The sequence below is a fragment of the Tachypleus tridentatus genome, chromosome 8, assembly GCF_004210375.1.
Source record: "Tachypleus tridentatus isolate NWPU-2018 chromosome 8, ASM421037v1, whole genome shotgun sequence".
NCBI lineage: Eukaryota > Metazoa > Arthropoda > Merostomata > Xiphosura > Limulidae > Tachypleus > Tachypleus tridentatus.
The window spans coordinates 98,542,126-98,568,577 of NC_134832.1; the positions used below are offsets into that span (position 1 = coordinate 98,542,126).

Here is a 26,452-nt window from a genome sequence, read left to right on the forward strand (position 1 = left end):
ATCTAGATATTCAAAATATACACAAAATCTTAATCAAATTTATTTTAAGAAAATGTCCAATTTCATTTGTTTCGTGTTTGTTTTTTTAATGGACTTTCTTGCGGTTAAAAGAGAACGCCAATTCTACTGCCTATTCACGAAGTTCATTTTCTCCTTTCATTTTTGCATACAATTTTATAGCGTTAATATAACTTAACAATTGCAATGAAGCAGGAATTCTATTTCATCACTATTTTTTCCATATTGTTCATCTTCTGAATCTCTCACACTGTTACCATCTTGCGATTCTATTATAGATTTAAAATCAATTTCATCATTTTCTGTTAAAACATTCTTGTCAACGTTCACAAGATCTTTTGCGTTTGCATAATCATCTACATCAATCTTCTCAATCAGAGTTTGGATTTCACTAGAATCGTCATAACAGACAACTTCTTCATAATCTCCACCATTATCAAGAATAAATCTACAGTTTCTAAAGCACTTTATTACGCATTCATCTTTTACGCATTTGAATGAATGACTTAAAAATGCAATTGCATCTAACACGTCAGTTTTCATGGTCATTTTAGATGCTCTCTTAGAGTCGTCCATGTTTGGAATAATATGTTGAAGCATCAGTTTTCTGTATTTTAATTTTATACACTGTATAATTCCATCATCTAGTGGCTGTAGAACTGATGTTGTACATGGAGGTAGAAAGACTAAACGAACATTTGAAAGTTGAACTTTTGGGTGACAAGTTGCATTATTTAGGAAAAGTAGAAAATTCCTATTTTCTCGTTCCATTCTTTTGTTTAATTTGTTCAAAAATCCATCGAATATAGCACTTGTCATCCATACTTTATTATTCGCTTTCCATTCCCAGAAAGTTGATTCCTCTTTAAATTTTCGAAACAGCGGGGATTTTCACTTTTACATATTATCCATGGTAAATTTTCCCTAAATTTTAAAATTAGGGAAGATAGGAATTAATTTTGCGTGAGAATTATTTAAAGAGTAGAATTTTGTACTTAAAAGACATATATTTCTACAAATCATGAATATAATTTGAATGCAAAAATAACGACGGCAGAAAAAATGAACAATATATTTAACCAATACTTACTGTAACATAATGTCCGAGAATTTAATATTTAAACAAATTATTCATAAATTAACATGTAATCAAAAACATTTTTTTCTGCATTACTCAAGTTGTTATTCTACTTGTTGATAGATGAAGTAGGTGAAAGATAGTTTTCCGTCCGATTTAGGCAGGTTCCGCCATATAGAGGGCCTTTTATAAGAGAAATCTTAAGATAATGCTGCAAAATTTTGATATTTCTGGCTTAGACAAGTTTTACTGTATTTGTTAAATATATTAGTTAACTTCTTGGTATTTTGCCCTACAATTTCTTCTCATCTCTTTCAACAACCACTACGCGTAATTTCCTACACAATTTTATACATACGATTGCAATGTAGAGTTATATATATATATACTGTTGCTGCTAAACGATATAACATTTTCTTTGTTTTTTTAATTTCGCGCAAAGCTACACGAGGGCTATTTGCGCTAGTCGTCCCTAATTTAACAGTGTAAGACTAGAGGGAAGGCAACTAGTCATCACCACCCACCGCCAGCTCTTGGGCTACTTTTTTACCAACGAATAGTGGGATTGAACATCACATTATAACGCCCCCACGGCTGAAAGGGCGAACATGTTTTTTAGTATAGTATATATATAGACATAAAGATGAAATATTTGATTGTTTGCACAATAACTACTCGTAGTCTATTCAGGTAATTTCAACCATAAATTATATTTAAGCACATTGAACTTTGGGAAATGTCCAAAGGGAGACAAAATTGAACTTCATTCTGTTTCTATTTTGTAAAGTCTTTTGTTTAATTACTCCAAACCTATTTGGCCCGGTATGGCCAAGCGTGTTAAAGCGTGCGACTCATAATCTGAGGGTCGCGGGTTCGCATCCCGGTCGCGCCAAACATGCTCGCCATTTCAGCCGTGGGGGCGTTATAATGTGACGGTCAATCCCACTATTCGTTGATAAAAGAGCAGCCCAAGAGTTGGCGGTGGGTGGTGATGACTAGCTGCCTTTCCTCTCGTCTTACACTGCTAAATTAGGGACGGCTAGCAGAGATAGACCTCGAGTAGCTTTGTGCGAATTTCAAAAACAAACAAACCAAACCTATTCAGTCAATCTAAATAATTTTTGGCAGGTTAAAGTTTTAAAAATGTTGAATACTCTAAAGGGTTTCAACATCAAAGTATGAAAGCTGCTGGATTATTTTTCAAATAACCATGCTTTTCTCATGGTCAGTGATATGTAGGGTGGGATCACCTCAAAATAATTATTTATTTGTATATGGAAAAACTGTTTGTTTGTTTTTTATTTAAGGACAAAACTATACAATGGGCTATCGGTGCTTTGCCCACCGCGGGTATCGAAACTCGGTTTTTAATGTTGAATCTTCCAATCTACCTCTCTTTATATAAATATGTCTGTTTATCCTAAAATTGAGAAAGTTTACCAGTATTATTAATATTTATTTTAATTTTTCAGGTATAAATGTAAACTGTGATTTTGGTTTTAATTGGTAATATTTTAGGTATTTTAGTGTAATATGTTGAAAATCATTTTTTCCACTTACCTTCTTTCACATTTCTTTTCAAAAATATTTTAAGGTTGTCCATTTTTTTTTTTTTTGTTCTTAAGATATCTTAAACTACTCGTTTTGAAAATGTAATGTGAAATATTTCTAACATATATAAAGTTACGCAATCATTTGTCATCAATTAAGTGGAGTGGGTTTCCAAGTTTCCTTACTTTAATGTGAGGTTAAGATGTTTAATATCCATTTTAAAACTCAAAAGTTCAGGAACGTTTTATCGGGTACCAGTATCAACCATTATCACATAGTAAATGATTTGAGCTATATGATTTTCTCTAAATTTACATGTTGTTGTTTTTTCTATTCAGAGTGTATTGTCAGTTTTATATCAACAATTTTCTTTTTTATATTTTATATTATGTAGTAAAAAATTAACAGATATATAAATGTGTAAAGTGAAATGAGTTATGGTGTGTCTTCTATCTTGTATTATTACCATCAGGCTAATGGAGTCTACGGCAGAACATAGTAAACAAACCAAAGGACAACCAAAAATAAGAGGCAAATGCAAGAAAATGGTAAAACCAAGAGAGAAATGAAAAAATAATAAAATATCTAACTTTTATAAACGTAACAAGGCTGTGTGTGATATCTCTGTAGTATGCAGTGACACTTACATTGCTTTTCTACAATATACGTTTCCTATCCGCAGAATGTTTCTAAGTTGTACGTGACATTCTCAATTTCAAATGATAAGTATATATTAATGACATCGCGACATCTAGTCAACTTGGATGTGACAGCCAATATACAAACACCGAGTAGGAATATTCAAACGTTAACTGTATAAAAAATACATTTCATACTAGTTTTGGAAGATGTAGAAATTAGTAGGTACATGAGCTATGAAATATTCACTTGCATCATAAATGTTGTAGTTTAGATTACAAAAGTTTCTGAGAATGAAGGTGTTAGCTGAAAGTAGGAGTTTTCTGATAGCAAAGCCACACCGAGTTATCTGCTGAGCCCATGGAGGGGAATCGAACATCTGATTTTAGCGTTGTAAATCCGTAAACTTACCTCTGTATTAGCGGGGAACGAGCATAAAAGAGAAAATAAATCCAAACAATTGACTACATATCATGTAGAAACTAATGAAAGTGTGTGTGTGTTTTTCTTATAGCAAAGTCACATCGGGCTACCGAACTCCTAATTTTAGCATTGTAAATCCGGAGACATATCGCTGTACTAGCGGGAGGCACTGATAAAAGAGAAAATAAAATTGTCTTTTGTGTATTTCTATTTTTAAAAAGCTAATGACAGAAAATAAATAAACCTATGGTTTCAAAAACATTAGAAAAATGAGATTCGATTAACATATTTGTTGTATGAGTTTTGGCATTGGTTGTTCTGCAATAAACTTCCTTCTCAGGAATGGTTTTAATTAACTCTTGGACAATTCTTTTACCAACTAAAATTTGATTTTGTCGTCACGTTGTGACTTCAGCAACATTTATCTTTCAATTCGAGTCTTTAATTCACCAAGCCATAGAAGGCCAGCGATACGATACTAGAAACTTAAAAAAGTTCCATTTTTTATTAAACTGATAATTAAGAAAAATTCATTAAACATCTTGGTAATTGAAGTATTTTTTCTCAAATTTATTTTAATACCCAATTTAAGAGATTACAATAATCCAAAGGAAAGTGGTTATCTAGTTAATGGAAGAGACAGAACAGTTGTAATTTATTTATTGATTTAAAATATATACTATATAGAATATTGTGCTTATTTTATATATTTACCCCAGTTTGCCCGTTTAGATGACAGGTGGCTCTTTCTTGTGTTGTCAAGTTATTGAAAGCATAAGGCGTGAAATCTGCTAGTTTGGTGTTAGTAGTTTACACGCTATGGTATTGTGTTTATGTGAATATGTTATTACACTGTATAACACTAAAAATTATTATTGAGTGAAATGCAGATAAAAGACTCGTAGAAAGGTAAGTCAATGTAAGTAAACGTACGTAAATCATTCACATATGACCGCAAGTTTTGTTAATATTGTGCCGCAACTCCCGCATGCATAGTTTCTTAATTAATAATAACATCAATTTTATTACTACTGATACTAGTACTACTGCTAGTACTAGTATTAGTACCAATACTACAGTACTAAAACTTGGCATTAAAAATTGAACAGTTGTATTGGAATTTAAGTTCGTATCAGAAAAGTTATATTGTGATTAACAATTTGATAGCACAGATAGCCCTCGAGTAGCTTTGTGCGAAATTCCCAAACAAACAAAAACAAACAAAACAATTTGACTTTTACCTACCTAAGAGACAAAAATACCTCAAAGTCTTAAAGTTAAGAGGTAGACTTAAGTGTTAGACTAAAGTAAAGCATAAACTAGTAGTAAGTGTTAGTAAATAAACAAGTTCAAATACTGCTGGCACTAAATTTTAAGGTGTAGATGGTATCTTGTTATTAAAGAAAACTAATTGCAATTGTAAGTTTTACACAATAATACACAGACATACTAGAGTTAAATGATGCATCTTAAGCACAGAGTAGGCCTGGCATGGCCAGGTGGTTAAGGCACTTGACTTGTAATCCAAGGGTTGCAAATTCTAATCCCAGTCACGCCAAACATGCTTGCCCTTCCAGTCATGGGTGCATTATGATGTGATGGTCAATCTGGTCAATCCCACTATTTGTTGGTAAAAGAGTAGTCCAAGAGGTGGCAGTGGGTGGTGGTGACTAGCTGCCTTCCCTCTGGTCTTGTACTGCTAAATTGGGGATGGCTAGCATAGACAGCCCTTGAGTAGTTTTGCATGAAATTCAAACCAAACCAAGTAAATGGAAGAGTTGTGGAAAGAGTAATTAATTGGATTTGGAATATAGGATAGTTAAATGAGAGAAGACTAAAGATTATTACTAATTAAGCTAAACTGGACTCTTATTAATAGTGAAATGCCTCAGTGTCAATGTTTAGGCTTTTGTTTTTTGTAGTTATGTTTAATGGTATTCAAGCAGTGTGATTAGCAAATTAGCAAAGTTTGTTGAGGATAATCCTAAGTATTTCTAACTGTGTTGAGGATATTAAATTGTTTGTGAATGACATGACTCTACTGGTAATTCTGAGAACTTATAAGTGAAAAATAGTGCATAATTTGTTATTTTATATCAACCATACTATATCTGTCATGTAGAAAAATATTTGTCAAATGAATTTTAATTACAGTAATTGCAGGGGGATAAATTATGTGTATTGAAACACATAAGATATTGATGGAAACCCACTCAGTCTCATGATTAAAAAAAATGATCTTTGCCTGGTAGTAAATAAGTAACTCAAGCCATCAAAGCAGTGCTCATGATAGTGAAACTAAGCTCTGAAATTGTTTTTCCTTTAAAAATAATTATAGGTGATCTCATAGAGGTGTTAAAGATATTTAAGAGAATTGATAATAATGATGGTAAGAATGGTGGAACTAGGTGTGAACCAAGTATAACTTTTGGCAGGGTGGGAGTGTTTTTCAACAAAGACAGTTTTATTTTTCTAATAGAGTGGTTAATCTTTGGAATGTAATGGATGCATTAAATTTAAGGAATGTTAAGGAAAATTGTGATAAAAAGATGAATAGTACAGATTAGGTGGCTTTGAATTTTTTCTATAGTTTAGTGGAGGCAATGGCCCAGATGGATGAACAAGTTCCTCATTGCCCGTAAACTTTGTTAAGTTATAAACTTTAAGATGAGAAAGAAATAGGATGAAAGGTTTACAGAACTTGGAAGTTGGTTAAAAAATAAGTTAAGAAATTCAAAAGGGTTTATCTGGATGATAACATAAAACTAGTACTAAAAATGTTTTAAGCATAATAAAGGAAGGCAAAATGCCAAAATGGGGTATGTACTCTTAAAGTATACTACTAATGACAAAGGTTTTGCTAAAGACTATGAGGTGATTTAGTTTTTAAATGCTCTCTCTTTACAATAAAGTGTTTTAACAATATTCTTGACTTTCTGGATGTATGAGAAATATTAAAATTAATTTGAATCACCCAAATATTAATTGTTTGATGATAAATAAAAAGCAAACAAATTGAAATTATGATTATGAAAGTTGAGGAACCAAATAGTCTCTTACTAAAGAGTTTTAAAGAAGAAAAAAATCAAATATTCAAATTGCTTTTTAGACAGAGAATGTGGGGAGATGTCCAAGGATTGAAGAGGTGGTGATGCTACTCTTTAATATAGAGTGGTCACAAGAGTTGCTTTGGAAATTACAGGTTGTTTTAGGAAAAATTGTAGATAGACCTAGAAGTTTGGCAAAATCATTAGGTGCAATATATCATAAAAGAGAGTGTAGATGGGCTTGCTAAAGGAAAACCTTGCTTTCATAATCTGTTGATGTTTTTGAGGATATTACATGCTATCTGGATAATGGAAAGCTCATGAATTTCATGTACTTAGATTTACAGAATCTTTATAAGATTCTGCACAGAAAATAAGTTATGGAAATTATATTAGTAGGATTTGGGTAATTTTTCAAGTAATAAATCCTTTGAATTCATTTTGGTACCTGAATATTTATTGTTTTTCATCAGTCAATTTAGCTAAAAACAACTGTAGCAGAAAGACATGTTTCAGAGGCTACAGTATTAACAAGGTATAATTATAATAAAATACAATGACTGCATTACTCTTAAATGAAGAAATCTGTGTAAGTGATACTAAAAATTCTCTTAGCTTCTTTGACCATAAGAAAAGAATCTACATATAATAGTTTCTGAGTAGTTACATTTGTTTTCCACACAATCATTGCTTTTCTGATAAAGGAAGCAAGTTCTTTCCCAACTTCAGTACTCTACAAGTTTATAATCTTGCACTTCACTATATTACATACAAAACTCATTTTAGTATTTTGATCTATTGAATAAAGAGTGTACAAATGGTTTTTTAAATAAGAGAAGCATTCAAAACAGATGAGGCTCTTCCCAGAATTTTAGCATTTTCAGAGACCCTAGAATTATATACAAGAGATATAATTACAAAAGCTGTCTAAATGGTTAATGTAAATAGTGGACAACAAAAATCTGAAAGCAATCTCCTAAAGGATCCATTTAGTTTTGTAATCTCCCACTTGCAAAAATACTCATGTATACAAGCACCATAATTTGCTTTGAACTTCTTAAGCCAACTTTTTACATTAACGTTATATTATATGGTTTACTAGTTAATTTTTTGTGAGACCCCATATAAAAATCTTTCTGAAAGTCAAGATGTCTCATCAAAACACTAATAAACTAGTAAGGCAAGAAAACTGTGTAGAAAACCAACAACAACAATGCTAAGAATTGTTCTTTAAGATTCTCACTTTTCAGTAACATTTGTAAATGGCTCCTGGTAAGAAGTTCTAACACCTTGTTAACATTTACATAGCCTTAGTTTCCTGTATTCTTCTTGGCCTCTTGAAATCGAGATCATATTACCAATCTTTATCATAGGAACTCCAAATGGAGCCTAATTTGAATTTTGACTTGAAAAAATAAAGTTATATTTATCATTAATAACTCTAAGATTTTAAAGGGTTTTTGAAATAATTTGTGTAAGCATCAGGAGTCTTTTTTTTTTTTTTTAAGAAAGCTTTCTCTTCAACAGGAATAACACTTAAGAAAAAATCATTCATTACTTTGAGAAAAATGAACAGATGAGAAATCTGTTAAGTACTAACCATAGATAACAAGTGAAAGAAATAGTGTGGTCTTTGTAACTCATGGATTTTGGAACATGTAAATAGCTAAGTTATAGTTTTTCAATAAGTTTTTAACTCTAGAATTTCTTTAGTATTTAGCAACTTATATATACTACTGGTATTACTAATTAAATGAAAATTACAAGGATGTTATTTTAGAAGTATTTTAAGACTTTTCATGTAATAAATGATTTTCAGTGTAGTTTTAAAGTTTTTGTCTTACTACTAGTGGGTGCATAAGTGTTTCATAAACACAATTTGCACTTGTTATGAAAGTCTTTGGTAAGGTGCCACCTAAGGTATGAATAACAAAGATAAATGCTTATAGAATTGGTGGAAAAATTAAGTATTGAATAGTATAACATAAACTGACCTAGTAATGCTAGTATTGACCTAAGTACAGATAATAGGGATTCCTCTTGAAGAATGTTGCTAAGAGGTCCATGAATGGTCTGGTTTGGGAACTTTGGTATTTTTTATTTACATCACAGGATTGAAAAGAGTTTTTATAAGTTTGCTGGTGATTCTGAGATTTAAGGAAGAGCAGTATTTTCCTGATTTTTACTACTGTTTGAAACTACATTGGAAAAGAAAGTTCTTTATTTACTGTTAGGAAGTTATCACATTATCAGATACTTTTATAATGTAGGTGAAGATTATTAAGGCATGTCAAGTGGAAAGCTATATTATGGTGACAACTAAAACTCAAAAATGTTGTGAAAATTTAAAATTATAGTGTTTTATTGTTTTTGTATAATTGCAGTGCTAAAATATAAACATTTAAGTGTTTGATACTCTATTATATGTGCTTTAGTAAAGAACATTATTTCTTTTTTATCATGCCAGTGATACTAAGAGAATACTAAATAGATAATTTTTGAGGAAGGAAGATCTATGATATGGTGGCTTTTACATAGTAAATTTTCCTTTCAGGAGTAGAAAGGTCTACTTTCCAATATTGTTATTACTTAAGTATGACTCTTGCTTTGCAAAATTGTAATTTCTTTTTATGGTTAGAAAGTTAACAAAATCATAGTTGTTAAATTGTTTTTTTGTGGAACAAAGTAACTGTTAATGTAGTAAAATGTATGAGACCAATGAAGGCTTCATATTTGTTGGTATGTGTGTACTGTATAGGTACATGTAAATAATAACTTTGAATCTGGTGATAGTGTAAATAAAGATATGCATTTTTAAATTAACAAAATTAAAATAATATTGTAACTAATCCAGTGAAAGTTGAATTTAATAACAAATTGCTAATAAAATAAGCATCAACATAATAAGGAGTTAGTGTAACTACATGAAAAATCTGGATGAGGATAACTGAGAAAAATTGAATGGCAAGTCAGGACACCCTTCTGAGATGTAGCACTCAGGAGTATAAAGATGTTTTCTCCAGTCATAAATTAACATTTTATATTTGTCTATAAATATTTTTAAAAAAGCAAACTATATTTAATGTTCTTTTGTCAAGCAGTTCGGAACTCAGAATAGAAAAATTGTGGGGTTCAAATAAAAGGCTCATTATATATGTATGAGTGAAATTGCAAACATATTTTGTTAGTAGGAATTTATTTAAATTTGCTTATTTGATAAGGTAGAGGGCCTGTAATGCTCAGATTTGGGGGTAAATGCTGCAATGAGCACAGCATAGCATAGCCTTGTGCTTAAAGGAAAGTTCACAAATGTGCAAAAGATTAATGTTGTGATTATTTTATATCCTGGAAACTCTGAATAAGTCTAGTAGGTGGACAACAACTTGGAAGATGAAGCTTGCACTTAATAAGTGTAAGGTTGTGTATACAGGGTGTAGGAATTGTAGTATGGGGATATAATATATGTTTTATACCCCCTTAATTATAAAAGTCAAATTTTGAAAGTTAAGTTGCTTCTCATATTTCTACTGATAGAACACAGTGGTTATTAACTTTCATTGCCCTAAAGAGGTGAACAAGGTTAAGTGAAGATTAAGGAGCCTGGTTTGCTTGTTTCACTTCCAGGAATAACAGTTAGTTTGTAATTAACAAGTTGAGTCATTCTTGTTGGTGAATCAGATAATAGTTGGGAATGGACTTGCCTGTGATCTTCACTGGTCTTTGACAAACTGATGTAACAGCAATCAATATTTTTTTTATTTATTGTGAGTGGAGTTTGAGGGTTTTTTTTAAAAACATGTTGAGGTATTTAAAACACTTAGGGCTTAGGAGAGTAAATGTTTATATAGATTTTACATAAATATACAAAAATGTTTGTGTGCATTTTTATTCAATTATGTTCCGCAGAAGTTGATTGTTTCTTATATGGGAGAAGCTTTAATTATGTTCTTGCTTTAAAACAGCATGTTTCTGCATGTTGGTACCTCTTGGTTTTGTTTTATATTTGTGGTTAATACACCTATATATTTTAACGCAGCCCATAAGTTTGTAAGTTATCGTTTTAAGCAGAGAACATCCACGTTAAAATGACATTAAAGCAAGATTTCCTGTGTTGATCACGAAGCGTTTGAGTAATTGAATAGTTACAGATACAACGCTTGAGGCTTTAGCATTGTAAATATGTTTATGGACACGTAAAACAATACTAAATTATATGGAATAATAATAAAAAAATATTTTCGGTTGAACTTATTTTTATCACAAATATATGGCGTATTAAAATAAAATGTCTGGAAAAATATTCACGGTATTTTAACAAAAGATTGTATAGATAGTGCAGGAGTTTAATATATAGCCCTAGAGATGTTGAAAAAAACTACTTATGTTTGTCATCGTAGTGGAAATTATAAAGGTTTTTCTTTTTAAATAAAACTTGAAATCCGCACAACTCTGGTAGGTAAATGCAATAAAATCAGATCACAGTTTTAATAGGCATTATGTTTTTATATTAAGCCTAAAAGAACAGTTGATGAAAACGTTGCTAGAAAAATAAAATTCTATCCATTTCAATTGCGCTCTTATAGTGATTTTATTAGTTTTAGAAATATCCGCTATCCCATATACCACTGCAACGTGCTTGATGTTCGAGTTTCAAGATGCTATAGACACTGTAGGTAAGGTATTACTTCCAAATATCTTCAGTTTCCGCTGTAACACCTAGTTATTTTTCGATGTATCGGTTTAATTGTCGTTAGATCCATTAAGAGGGATATCAGGGAAAGTGCACCGTTGGTTTTCGACTCTTGTTGTTGGTAGCATGTTCTTAATGTTTAATTCCTGAAATCATAACGTGTGTAGTCATGAAAAGTGCGTGAGTCTCCGATTCCATTTAAACATATCGTACAAACTATGTAAGAACAAATCACATATCTGGGATGGCCCGGCATGGCCAGGTAGTTAAAGCACTCGACTTGTAATCTGAGGGTCGCGGGTTCAAATCCCCGTCACACCAAACATGCTCGCCCTTTCATCCGTGGGGTCATTGTAATGTGACGGTCAATCCCACTATTCTTTGGCAAAAATAGCCCAAGAGTTGGCGGTGGGTGGTGATAAGTAACTGGCTTCCCTCTAGTCTTTAATAAATTAGGGATGGCTAGCGCAGATATCTCTCGTGTAGCTTTGAGCGAAATTCAAAACAAACCAAACCACATATCTGGGAAAGTATAACAGTTTACTTCACTGTTCTTTTCATTCCATGTGTGAAAATGTTTTCACATTACATTTTCCAAGTTAATTAATTGTTTATTTGTATATTATACAGCCTGTTTGTTATGATAATAGTTGTTGCTCTTCTCATACCATTCATATTCTTTCCTGTTATCACACATCCTATAGTATTGTTTTCTGAAGTGTAACTAACCATTTTAGTGCCTCTTCGAGTTTATGTTCCAATTACTGAGATTGAAGGCATATCAAACAATTCCTTGTTTCAGAATCTATAATCATAAAAGTTCAGCGGTAAGTCTACGGATTTACAACGCTAAAATTAGGGGTTTGATTCCCCTCGGTGGGCTCGCAAATATCCCGATTTGGCTTTGCTATAACACAAACACACACTTTTTTTGTGGGCCGATGGCTTCTCAGTGGTTTGTATGCTGGACTGTGATTTTGAGGTTCTGTAGTTCGAAAGCCCCAGCCAACAATAAAACTAAATCCGTAAGTGCATTACAAAGTGATTGTCAAAGCTCATTATTCGATTACAGTAGTCTACGGGTTGGTTTCCGTATAGCTTTCCATTTCAAAGTTAAGGAAGGCTAGTGCAAACAGCATTCAAGAATTTTGTACAAAATTCAACAACAATAAAAACGGTTGTTTTTCAGTGGCCTAATGATTATCGTGTCTGGAATATTGAACTTAAGGACCAAATGTTTGTTCGGCCCAGCATGGCCAGATGGTTAAGGCACTTGACTCATAATTCGAGGGTCGCAGGTTCGAATCCACATCACACCAAACATGCTCGCCCTCCCAGCCGTGGGGACGTTATAATATTACGGTCAATCCCACTATTCGTTGGTAAAAGAGTAGTCCACGAGTTGGCGGTGGGTGGTGATGACTAGCTGCCTTCCCTGTAGTCTTAAACTGCTAAATTAGGAACGGCTGGCGCAAATAGCCCTCGTGTAGCTTTGCGCGAATTTCAAAACAAACGAACTATTGTTTGTTTCCGATTGCTGTAAAACAATTATCTGTACTTTGGGGCTGTGAGTGTGATATAAAACTAATGATCATTTCTTATTGTGTCAAACAGGTAATCTTAGCTCAGGTGGTAAGTACAGTAGATTAGCTGCATTTCCTCAAGCTCAGGGATCACCAAACTTTTTTCACAGGGGGGCAGATTACTTTGGGAATGAGAAGCGTGGACCTCATGATCATTGTGTCCAATACTCATAAGCTAGAACGAAAGCTCTCTGTAAAAGACTTAACACTAAGTTTAGGATGCCACATTAGCCATGTGGGAGTAGCATGCGATACACACATATAATAAAAAACAAACATAAATACAACCAACATTTTTATTTACCAAAAGTTTATCAAAGAAGGTGACATTAGCAAAAACAATTGTCACATCGCACATAGTGAGTACATATCTGAATTTCACTAAGCTGCAAAAAAGTTAGTGAGATTTATGAAATTGGAGTTTGGCTTTCAAAATATCTTCAATGTTCGGTTTTGAATTACTCCATTTAATCATTAGAATTGCTTTCAAATGTTCATCAGTCAACCTTGATCGATGTACCGACTTCACATACTTCATTTTTGAAAATGCTTGTTCACAGACATAACTTGTACCGAACACTGATGCCATACCAGATGCGAACTGCTTCAGCTTTGGAATATCATCTTCAGCTATGCAGCTGCAAAATTCAGTAAGTTGCCCCTCTCTGTGTTTTGCTTTCAACAAGTCATTTTCTTGTAAATCGATGACCTCCAGCTGAAGGTCCACTGGCACGTCATCAATGACACAATCAAAAGGATTCTGAAAAAGGAGAATGTCACTTTCGATTCTGTCGAGATCCGAAAATCTCTCTAAAAATGCTTATTTAAATAACCAATAATCTTCTTCTGAAACTCCAGGTTGACATCTTCTGTGATTCCAGCATGAAAATCATTGAAACACTGAAAATGAGAGAGGTTTCCTCCTTCCAAATGTGCTTCAAACAATGACAGCTTTCTCCGAAATCCTTTAATGATTCTATATAGATCACAGTCAAGGTTATTCTTCCCCTGAAGTTTCAAGTTCAATTAATTCATGTGGGATGTGATGTCAACCAAAAATGATAACTTTGACAACCAGGTTGGGTCCAACAGAAGTGGATCGGCTCTATATTTCTCGATAAGAAATATATCTATTTCTCTTCTCAGCTTATAAAAACGAGACAAGACTTTACCGCCGCTGAGCCAGCTCATCGCCGTGTGATAAGGCAAGTCACAGAAATTCGAATCAATTTCTTTAAGAAACGCTTTGAACTGGCGATGATTAAGTGCATGACCCCAAATGAAGTTCACTGCAGAAATGAATGACTGGTTTCAGTACGCAAGAAATATCTTAAGTCTTTTCCACAGAGTGCTTGCTGATGTATGATGCAGTGTATGAACAGAGTGCTTGGGAGTTGAAGATCTCTCAACTGTTTCCTGATCAGCCCCACCAGACCCTTCTTTACTCCAGTCATGTTTTTTCCTCCATCAACTGTTACACCTCTAGGTTGATTCCACTGAAGGTTATAGTCTTGCAAAATTTTATGCACTTCCATGAAAATGTCTTCGCCAGTTGTTGTTCTTCCGTGCACGCTGCAAACTGATCCCAACTCTTCCGTGATCTGAAAGTCGAAATAACTGAAGGGTGTTGTTAACAAGTGCCTGCGAAGTCTAGCGAAGTTCAGTGAATTATTTCCTTGATTTTTAGTCCTTGTGCATAAAAATGGAAAGATTTTTGAACATTAGTAAGAAGTGTAGCAGTGAAGAAAAGAATGGTGAACCACAGACCAGTGGCAATGTTGTGAAGAAACAGAGATATTGGAAATATGACGATAGTTATTTAGATTTTGGTTTTACTTCGGTAGATGACAATCATAAAGTGTGTCCGCAGTGTGTATTGTGTATAAATGTTTTGGCTCCAGAATGCATGCTTTCAAGTGAACTAAAACACCACTTAGAGACCAATCATCCTAACATGGCTAGTAAATCCTGTGATTGTTTTACCAGAAAGTTAAAAGAAATGAAAGAACAAAAAGGTACATTTTTAAACAAGCATCAATACCAAGCAGTGCTTTGTTAACATCCTAGAAGGTGGCATATAGAATCGTGTAATGTGAAAAGCCTCACACTATCGCAGAAGAACTGATTTTACCGGCTGCAGTAGATATTGTGAATATTATGGTTGGTGTATCTGCGGGAAGACTGCTGTCAAATGTGCGTTTATCCAACAATACTAACAGTCATCGAATCAAACACTAGGCCGATCAGCTAACTGAAGAAAAGAAAGGGGAAGAATTTGGGTTACAGCTAGATGAGGCGATGGATAGTAACAAGGATGTTCATTTGATTTGCTACATACGGTTCGTGGGTGGTGACAAACTGTGGAAAACCTTCTCTTTTGTAAAAGTATCACTGCAGGTACAGAGGCTCAAGACTTGTTTGAGATCTTTGACACTTTATGTGAAAACAACTTAGACTGGACTAAGTGCGTTGGTTCTTATGGAGGATTGCAGGCACTCATACGAAGCAAAGCTCTTTATGCACTTTGGACCCACTGCATAATCCACAGGGAAGCCCTTGCCTCAAAGCACCCAAGTCCTCAACTGAACCTAGTCCTGGAAAGTGTGTTGAAAATGGTGACTGTAAATCTCACTATTCGTTGATAAAGAGTAGCCCAAGAGTTGGCGGCGAGTGCTACCGATTGCATTCCCTCTAATAGGCAGTTCAAAAAATTAGGGACGACGGCAGATAGCTTAAGTAGTTTTGCCGTTAACAAAAACAGAGATGCATATAAAAAGCCAATTGTCCAATCAATGGTTTGAGAGTTAATCTACTAAGGATAGCTTCTTCATTATTTTACGTGTTTCCATAAATTACATAATAGCCTGATCGTTTTCTGATAAGTAACAAATATTATTGAAATTTGGATAAATATATACCTAAAGCAAATATCCTTGGATGTAGTTAATATTCTAGTTGATTTAATTGAGGATACGAGGCCCGGCATGGCCTGGTGGGTTAAGGCGTTCGACTTGTAATATGAGTGTCGCCGGTTTGAATCCCGGTCGCACTAAACATGTTCGCCCTTTCAGCCGTGGGGGTGTTATAATGTGAAGGTCAATCCCACTATTCATTGGTAAAAGAGTAATCCAAGAGCTGGCGGTGGGTGGTGATGACTAGCTGCCTTCCCTCTAGTCGTACACTGTTAAATTAGGGACGGCTAGCGCAGATAGCTCTTGAGTAGCTTTGCGCAAAACTCAAAACAAACAAACAATTGAGGATACATCACTACAACAAGGTGAATTAGCTGTGATGTAAAGTAAATGACGATATTTTATAATAATGGTTTTTCTCATCTCAGAGAAATCTAACAAGCGTTATAATATTCTTTGAGTCTTAATTTAGATAGATGGTCGCTATTGTATAATTATATATTTCAATTTAATTTTTGAAACGAGCGTGACCTGACGTTTGGCGAGCTCGGACTACGAATGTGAGGGGTCATGATTCACAACACGTTGCCTCAGAAACACATTCCGCACTTTGAAGCTGTGGATCTATTTTAAAGAGTGGGAGCCAAATCGCAATATTCAGTCAGACAAAAGTAGCTTAGGAGCTGACACTGGGTGCTTCCTCCTACCAGCAAGTCTTCCGGTGGACCAGCGGTAACCTTCCATGCTTGAGGCCGTGTAATAGGAGGAACTTCATTCGAGTAAGACAGCTTGATCCACGATATAAAAGTAATTTTGAGCCTTAAGCATTTATTGGTCAGAGACAGTGATAAGTCTATGGACTTAAGACCTTAAAATACAAGATTCTATTCATAGCGGTGGACACAGCAGGTAGCCCAAAATTAACTTTGCTTTATATTCTGAAACAAACAAACAGGGAAAGCTTAAACTAAAGGTACTGTAGTGAAAAGCCGTAAGACGTTGAAAAATTGTTGTAAAAGGGTGGGCGGGTGACCAAATGTATACCTTCGAAATATAGCTAATAAAATATTTGTTGTTGTTTTTATAGATGTGTTTTAATATTATACAATGTCTTTTGCAACAACTTTAGGCCTACCATGTATAGGTCAGGGAAGAACGTTTTAAAATTCTTTCGCACGTATGCAATGTTCTGTGTTTAATAACAATTATGTAATACACATTTTCAGTCTGAAAAGTACAATAAAATACCAACAACTTTTCAGGATTAAAATCAGTAAAAACCTGATGAGACTTGAAAACAGCCTCATGCACGCTGTATACGTTTCAATTTATGTCAGTGTGTCATCACTAGGAGTGTTAGGTGTTGTTAACTATAACCCTGTATTTATACAATTATCAGAAGACTTAATTTACATATTAAAGACTTTCGTGCCATCTGACAACATTTTCATCACGTCCATCATCCTTATTTAATAATCTAAATTTACTTTTTTATTATTTAATTATTTTAATAGAATCACGTATATTTATACTCATTAAATTTCCAGGTTGTGTTAAAATAATTAAAATAACATTTTTTTCCCATTGAATTGCATGTTTAGTATCACTGATGTGTTCTGCTAAGGTGAAATAGTAATGTTAATGTTTTGTAGGATATTTGCCACAGAAAGATCTAACAAACTACAACAGGTGCACAACATGTTTTATGAGAAAATGTAACTAAAATCATGAAAAGTTCAGGTATTTATTAAAGCCAGTGTTAAAAGTATGATTTGGACCATGTTTGAATAGATCTCGTCGAGTGCGTTATAAAATCATATAGTTTTACATATTTTTCTGTTATGTAATAAAAGATATAACAATTTAACAGTATATTCAAAGGGAAGGGCAACCTTTTTGTTCACCCCCGGATATAAGTGATTAATTTTAGAGTCTATCGTATATTGAATTAAGTATTGTAGAAGAGATCAGATAATTCACTTCAGGTGGTGATGTTATTTCAAGTGTTCGGAACTCTACACCAGCTTGATGTGAATAGCGAATATTGAGGATAGGAGGTAAAAGATTCAGATAAAAAAAATTATTATTCACAGGCGCTTAGCAGTTTTACAGAAGTAATTCTACATATCATTACATCATAAGAAACCTCATAGGCGAACGGGGGATATTTCAGAGCGTGGGAGATGTACAGTGTTTGCCCGAATGAGGTTATGAGTAAGAAACTTCTGCAATCAATTTTTCCCAAATGATGGTTAAACATTGCACGAATCATCATATTTTCCGTTTCTAATTTTGCCCAAATGGCCATACGTATTGCTAGGTAGGGGGCTACCATACGCCTTAGATAAAGTTTTATAGTATCCACGCAAGACACATTTGTAACAGGCTCATTACTGGAATGTAATTTACAAACAAGAAAACTAGAACTAAAACAATCGACTGAAAATGTGTTGAGGCAAAGCGGAGGCCTTTACTTCAGTTAATCCACTTTATAGTATTCAGGAACGTTTTCTTTTATATCTGCACTCCATTAAATCCCCTTAGAACTCGGCATATTCACTTGCTTATCATTGCCTTAGATTATATCCAATTCTGAGCCACATCTTTCATGTTAGACAACACATGTTCTCTCTGTCACTACTGAGAGCACAGATAGTCTAGTTGCTTTGCGCCATAAAACACCAAACCAAACCACTTGTAAGTTTGGATCTCCGTTAGTTGAAACCATCATCGTTTGTTACGACGCAAATTGCTGCTATTGTATTTTTAAGGGATCGCAAACAAAGTGTTCTGGAAAGTGCACGCAGAACATTTGTACGATCAAATAGCGCATACTACATGTATTTATTTAGCAAAGTAAGTGAATCAACATAATTTGTGATTGATGTAAAAAAAGACATCAATTTGTCATCAATATATATATATATATACACACACACATCAGTCGTTATCTTTATCTCACACGCACACAGAGAAGATTACTCTAACCCTTGGTAAATTTGAAGAATCTAACCATGTAACGATATGTTTAAACGCAGATTACACAGCACGGACCGAGAAAAGACAAAACTCTTTAAAAATTTAGACTTGTGAATTTATCATATCAAAAGAGAGAAATAGCAATGTGTCATTTGGTTATCACGAGAGTATTTATTCATTATTTTGAAATTTTGTCTTCCTTAACTTAAACTCTTTAAATAATTGTGAGGGCGTTATAATGTGATGATTAATCCTACCATTCGTTGGTAAAAGAGTAGCCCAAGAGTTGGCGGTAGGTGGTGATGGCTAGCTGCCTTCCCTCTAGTCTTACACTGCTAAATTAGGGACAGCTAGCGCAGGTAGCCCTCGTGTACTTTTGTGCGAAATTCAAAAAAACAACAAACTGTGTTTAAATAATTATATATTCATATTTGAATGCACAGTATTATTTCTGTATATATGTTTAATACTTTAAATATAATTGTTGTTTAGGTAAGGCCACGTCGTTTATACGCCCAACAGTTTGAAATCATCCATGATAAAATATGAAGCTATTCAGAAGAAAATAAAAATTATACGTTGATTATGCCATTACGTTAAAATGCAAATTTATGTAACCCTTACCTAATATAAAAAACAGTTTAAAAACAATAGTATTTAAGAGAACGTTAAGGTGTGATTAATGCAATTACATCAAGAGTAGCAAATTAATATATTTGTTTCAATGAAAAAACATCAGTAAATTCACTTAGACGTTAGAAATCCTTTTGACAAGCTAGTGATCAGTAAGCTGGCCATCAAGTACCAACGGACAAGCAGCTACAAACAAAGCCGTAAGTTTGTTAAAAAGTGTAAATATCCTGACAGCGATCTAGAGTTGACTTCACCAAATGCAGATATTCAATCTTTAATTATGCAGTTAGGTACAAATTATGCAAAAAAATGCTGAGGCCGCATAATCGCTTTATTATTTTTTTGGAGGGGGATATATAAATCATGAAGATAAAAATTAAAAGATCTTTATCTATTATTATATGATAAACTATGCCTTATTATTTGGGCCCGGCATGGCCTAGCGCGTTAAGGCGTGCGCTTCGTAATCTGAGGGTCGCGGGTTCGCGCCCGAGTCGCGCCAACCATGCTCGCCCTCCCAGCCGTGGGGGCGTTATAATGTTACGATCAATCCCACTATTCGTTGGTAAAAGAGTAGCCCAAGAGTTGGCGGTGGGTGGTGATGACTAGATGCCTTCCCTCTAGTCTTACACTGCTAAATTAGGGACGGCTAGCACAGATAGCCCTCGAGTAGCTTTGTGCGAAATTCAAAAACAAACAAACAAACAAGCCTTATTATTTACGCTGTTTTTGTGTTATAAAATTAAGCTTTCGTTTAATATCAACTAAAACTGTAGCACAAAAACTTATTAAATAATAAATTTTACCAGTAATGGAGAAAGAAAAAGAAATTCGCTCGCTACAGCTATGAATGTGGTGATAGCATGTGGGGTATCTTGACTCCATAGAAGATAAGTAAAACAGTACCTTTTGTGTATATATAACCGTCGTAATGAAACCTGGTATTTGGTAAAGAGTAGCTATGTATGCAACAGGTGCGTTCCTTCTGGTCAGCTGTTTTGTAATTGAGATGGCTAAGTCTCTCACCTAGGTCAATTAGGTAAATTGTTACAGCACGTTTTACTTTAGACGTAATGATTGATAATCATTCCTATGTTCTATTGTAAATAATTACAAACAACACGTTATATGGTCTAAGGTATTACAACAAACAAACTCAGCATAGTGGTTCTTTGTAATTGAGTTATTTCCATTGCATATTGATTTTGACAATTTCAGAGTAATGCATTTATGTGTAACTCTTCATTCGCTTCGATCTTACACTTCATCATTATGGACATTGCATCGCTAAACTTTGCATTTTTCATGTTATAATTAATTAATGATTACGCCCCAGTTATTTGTAGATTCAAGTAAAAAATAATAAGCTAGTCTCTTCACCATGAGCATAAACTCAAACCGTAAATTTGATCGTAATTAGACCTACGCAAAACGAAAGTAATGTTGCTACGTGATTGGAGATGAAATGATTCGGTGCAGAAAGAAATGGAGCTTTAGACGATAAAAACGTTGGTTATCACTTATTAATACTGATTTACTAGGCATTGAGCTAGCCCTTAAATACTAGGTTAAGAAAGAGGATATACCATTATCATTAAATCATTTATTTAACAGTAAGAAAATTAAAGTATAATATTAGATGTTATTACATGTTACTAAAGGCAAAAGGTAATGTTTTTACTTTATTTTTTTATTAACACAACATAGGATTCATTTAATTGATATGTGCTTGGTACCTTTTATTGATATTATGTTTTAAGTACTGTTGAAAATGTAACCTTAAAGGTCTCACAAAAAAGGTCAATTTGTATACACAGTTGGCACTTGTTGAAAATACCCATTTGTATATGGGTCTCTTTCAAGTATAAAAATACTGAAAAATCAGTGCTGCTTCTGTACCTGAAATTGGAACTCAAAATACATATGTAAAAAGTAAGTTATTCATTTTGCATCCAAATTATGTATTTTCCATAACCAAACTCTCATTGTCTCGGAGAATACTGGCTGCTTGTGATTTCCCATGTCCACTGGTAGAGCTCTCTTAGATCGCCCATTACACACACACATACACACATTGTCTCTCTCCGTCAGGAAATGGCCTTAGGCACCGTGCGACCGCTCCAGCTTAGGAGGTGTTAAAGCGTTAAAATGGTAAATAATTTTTATCACACGTTACTTGGTTAATAATACACATACGATTAAAATACTTAATAAAATATATTTTACAATTCTACTGTGTGTTAAAAACGTACTCATTTTAAAAAAGGCCTATTTACATAACATACAATAAAGACTTTTTTTTAGTTATTCGTTCAGGCGGGACAGCTGTGCAAAGTATTATAGTGTCAAAGTTGTTAGTACTATTTTCAGCCTACCGTTGCTAAAGGTGGTGCTGAAGGAGATTAAAAGTGTGGTATGTACGTGTTGAGTCGTTTTTTTGTATGTTTGTTTGTTTTCCTCATGCTGCTTAATTCAACGGACGTTGAGTTGTATGCTTCCTCTGGTAGTATATGCTTATTAAATTTAGTACTAATGTAAGTAGTCTCAAATAATTACCCCCTTCACCCTCCCAGTGGCACAACGATATGTCTGCATATATTTTTTATATTGAAAATAGGCTCATAAAAATGGAAATTAGGCTTTGAACACGAGATCGTTACCCTGATGATGACGTCACGTTTGACAGGTTTTGGAAGGGTTCCGGCACTAAGATTTAGTATAACTAACTGCTGAAAATTATGAACTTAGAAAAATAATATAAACGTATACCTTTCTTGTGAGAGTTTTGATTTACTGTGCAAAAAATATATTAAAATATTTAATGATTTTTTTTTCTAAAGCCTTACATTTGTATAAAAAGTTGTTGATATATAGAGATCGACTTTAAGCATAAAAAATCTTTTAATGAAAGCATGCCGTTGACACAACGTTGTTAAGGTCTTGAACGATCCAGTTTGAAAACGTGGGAAATATGAGTTTTATGTAATAGTCTTAGTTAAATCCCTTTCGAATTCTTGATTAAATAAATGAACAGTCGGTGTTTAAACAGCAATGCTGTATATACTAAGTTCGCTATTCAGTTAATTGTCAAATACAAGTGCTTACGAAGACCGATTTTTCTTCCCGCTAATTTTTTATATGGGGTATGAAATGGTTAACCATAGACTGTTTACAGAAGTACTGACAAAAATGATTTTTCTGACGTGTGCTTTTGTTTTTCTGTCATATCTTGGCACTTTTTATTTTCTATATGGGTTGAAAACCTGCTCCAGAACCCGTATTGTTATGATGCAGATATAGTAGTAAACCTGTGCCTCATAAACTGTATTGTCATGCACTTTGATGCAGCAAGATTAATACTAGATCCAAGAGAAGGTACTTTGTAATACAGAATTAAGACTTCTACTGTTATATTTTTTAAATGGTATAAGTCTAGAGACTCCTACAAGACTATTTATTTTATAATCTCTAAAACATTCTGCCCCCAGTAGCTCAGTAGTATGTCTACAAACTCACCGCTAGAAATCGGGTTTCGATACCTGTGGTGGGCAGAGCACAGACAGCCCATTGTGTACCTTTGTGCTTAATTCCAAACAAACCAAACATTGTACTATCTGTATCTTTCTCTTTATTATTTAATGTTTTTAGTGACTGACGTAATTCCAATGAGTAATTTTTTGATTACCTTTGTTAAGAGATTTTTTTTTAACTCTCGATGTCTCTAAATATGTCATGTGGAGATTGAAGTGTGTAGAATAAAGATTCATGCTTGATGTAAAAGTAATATTTTTTTGTTTTGGATTCCGTATAGCTGGAAACGATTTGTTCAAAAGGACTATAAATTACTTTAGGATTAGTGTCGGCGTAAACGTGCCTAAAATTTGAAGTGTAATTCACATTTTACTTTGGATTAATAATTATCATAAATATTTAAAGTAACAGCTATACCTTGTGGTAGATAGTTAAAAATTTGTAAAAAGCTGGAGATAGGATTTGCTTACCTAACGTTCTATTTTATGATTGGTGGTGTTGAACACGTCCGAGCGTTAATTGTGATATTATATACATGAAGCCGAAATTTGAACTGAATTAACTCGTGTATTTTAAAGAGATCAGTAGCATAATAAAACGCACTTTTTTACAGTTTTTTTATTCATTTTATCGGAAATGAGACTGAAGTTTAAAACTGCCATAAGCTTGTATTTTAGTGTGATGTCACTACTTGTCATCATCGTATCTGAAATACGAACTGTAATTTAATTATAAGTTACACTGGCGTCATTATCGTTCATCTCATGACTGACATTTGAACTGCAGATATTATCTGGAGTTATTCTGGTATTTGTTGGTTGCAGCAAAGTTCTTAGATAACTTCTGATATGGGAGCTTTTGGGAGAAAAGGATAGAGTAAAATTAATAGAAAGGTTATGAATGTAGATAAATCCACCCCATGCGATACATTAGGATCAGCACTCGTTACCAGTGTTTTAGCATTGCGATGATTATAAAACAATTGTTTTAAAACAGGTGTTCTCCAAATTTCCTAACGCAAAACCCAATTGACCAGCCAGGCAATTTTCTACTCAATGGGGAACTTGGGGTAATGTTCAGCTTGTTTTTTTTTCTATAACATTAAATAGTTGGTTGTTTTATTTTGTTTTTTTCTTAAGCTTAAATCTACATAATGAGTTGTCTGAGCACCACCTTATATTTTGTATTGTTTTGTTTGTTTTGAAACGTTTAAGAATAATTATTTTTATGTACTTTGAAGTAGATTAATGTTTATATCTTACTTTGCCCTACCCTGAGACCCAACTTGATATTTGGGATCGCTGTTTTAACATATTTGTAAGAAGAAAAAGTCGTGGAAAATCAGAGGTTGAAGTTTCAGTATTAGGTAACCAATTTTGCTGTTTTAATTTTTGGCATGGTTTCAGTTTTCGGTATTGGCCTGTCTCAAACGACAGTGTTTATAGCCTTGAAACATATATGGTTGATATTTTCTTGATTTCGTTTCCATTAGGGACCTCAGTTTGAGTGAAATAAACGATAACGTGTGTGGGGATCAACTACTTACTGGATTACACTTTTAACCAGCTAGTGTCATCAACTAGTTTTAATCGTCAATAATATTACAAAACGACAGAGCTTCTTAAACGGTAATTGATTCGTCTCTTTAAAATATTTTTAAAACAAAATGCGTATTTCTAGAAGGAAACCTTTGTTTCTGGATATTGAGATTCAAAAGTTTTTGGTGTTTTTTTGGCGGAAAAAATTCCATTTTCTGTGGAAAGATGTAAAAAAACACTACGAGTTACATTGCATATGATCAAGTTTTTACACATGGTTTTAACAGTATTTCAGTGTGTTTTAACGTTACTGCGGATATGATGTTCTATCAGGAAATCACACACTATGTAACCACACGCGACAAGAGTGACAGCTGATTTCCTTTTATGTAACAACACATACATCAAGAGCCTACAATATGTCTTTATCTAACCAAAAAAACTTGAAGAGTATTAAATACATCCTTTATCTAGACACACACACTTTAAGCGTACACAATACGCCCTTTATCAAATTACACACGTCAATTGTATAAAATACGCCTTTTTTATCTAACCACTCACCCATTAAGGGTATAAAATACACTCTCTATCTTATCACACAATTCAAGAGTATAAATACACCCTGTATCTGATCATACAATTCAAGAATATACAATACATCCATCATGTAATCATACTCACTTAAGGAGGGATAATTGTTCGATACTCTTTATCTGACTCAGCACATATATCAGTGGTGATTAAAAAACAACATAATTTATCTGCTTGTTATACATGAAGAGAGGCAGCAATACGTTTTTGACTAACATGCATACTACAGCGATGGTATTACTGTCTCTACGTGTCAAGAATTCCAACATTACACCATTAATCCAACTATATACGTGACAAGAGTGCTAGCAATATGGCATTTTTTTCCGCTTAGTTCTTAAGAGTGATAAAATGCTCTTTACATGCCTGGTATACGTTAAAAGTCATATCTATCTATAACATGTCCTTTATCCCACATCCACACTAGATGGATAATAAAAAAGACAAAAATACCAACAGTTTCTCCTCTGAAGTCAAATTGGTACCATTTTATTACTCCAAGTACAATTATTTTATCAAAGACGTAGGATTGGCTATTATTAGTTAATTTAAAAGCACGTACACTTTTTTGTGGTATGAGATTAAAATATTAGCATATATATCATAAACAAAAATTTGTGTGGCTATACTATTATAAGTTTAGAAAATTAATAACACTCGTGTGTAAAGTGTACTAGGACTGACTGCTATAAACATTGTACGGTTTGAATTCATTTATTTGATAATTTTCCTTACGCTCGTGTATCGAAATATTCTGTCTCAGAGACCGTATTGGTTTCATTGACTAGCTGGAATAAGTGGAAACAGACTTCTAAGGTATTTATTTTCACGTGACGCACATTCGTGTTTGTGAAATTGATCCATGTGCGTTAAAATATGATGCAATCCTCGAGTTTTGTAGACCAACTGTTTGGCTGAGACTTGGGATATACGGACTTGCTGAATGTTTTATCCCTTCCTCCCTGTGTGTGGGATTTAATATATGATGTTGTCATACTACGTAATTTTTCTTCGGATTTCGACCACAATAATTTGTTAGCACAAAGTTGTTCCTGTGTGCGTTCGTTAGACTATATGCTTATCTGTTTTGTGATATCATTTAAATTAATGTCGTAATATAATATCTCCGAATTCCAACGTATGTCGTTACTATATTCTGTACGGTTTATGGTTTTCAAGACCTATTTAAAAACTTCTGAAATGAAAGTTGGCACACGTGTTGGAGATTTCTGCAAG

At 33.6% G+C, this 26,452-nt stretch overlaps 1 protein-coding gene across 5 annotated transcripts in view; it reads left to right on the forward strand.

Moving 5' to 3' along the window:
• The first annotated feature begins 4,463 nt into the window (after positions 1-4,463).
• The window catches only part of LOC143223030 (D-glucuronyl C5-epimerase B-like), a 162,227-nt gene continuing 140,238 nt past the window's right edge, over positions 4,464-26,452 (forward strand). For 3 of the 5 annotated variants that reach the window (XM_076450405.1, XM_076450403.1, XM_076450406.1), the window contains exon 1: positions 4,464-4,618. The gene's annotated coding sequence lies outside the window, so the exon portion shown is untranslated. Of the gene's footprint in view, positions 4,629-26,452 lie in introns of all 5 variants that reach the window. The other 2 variants (XM_076450404.1, XM_076450407.1) reach the window with 1 other exon arrangement.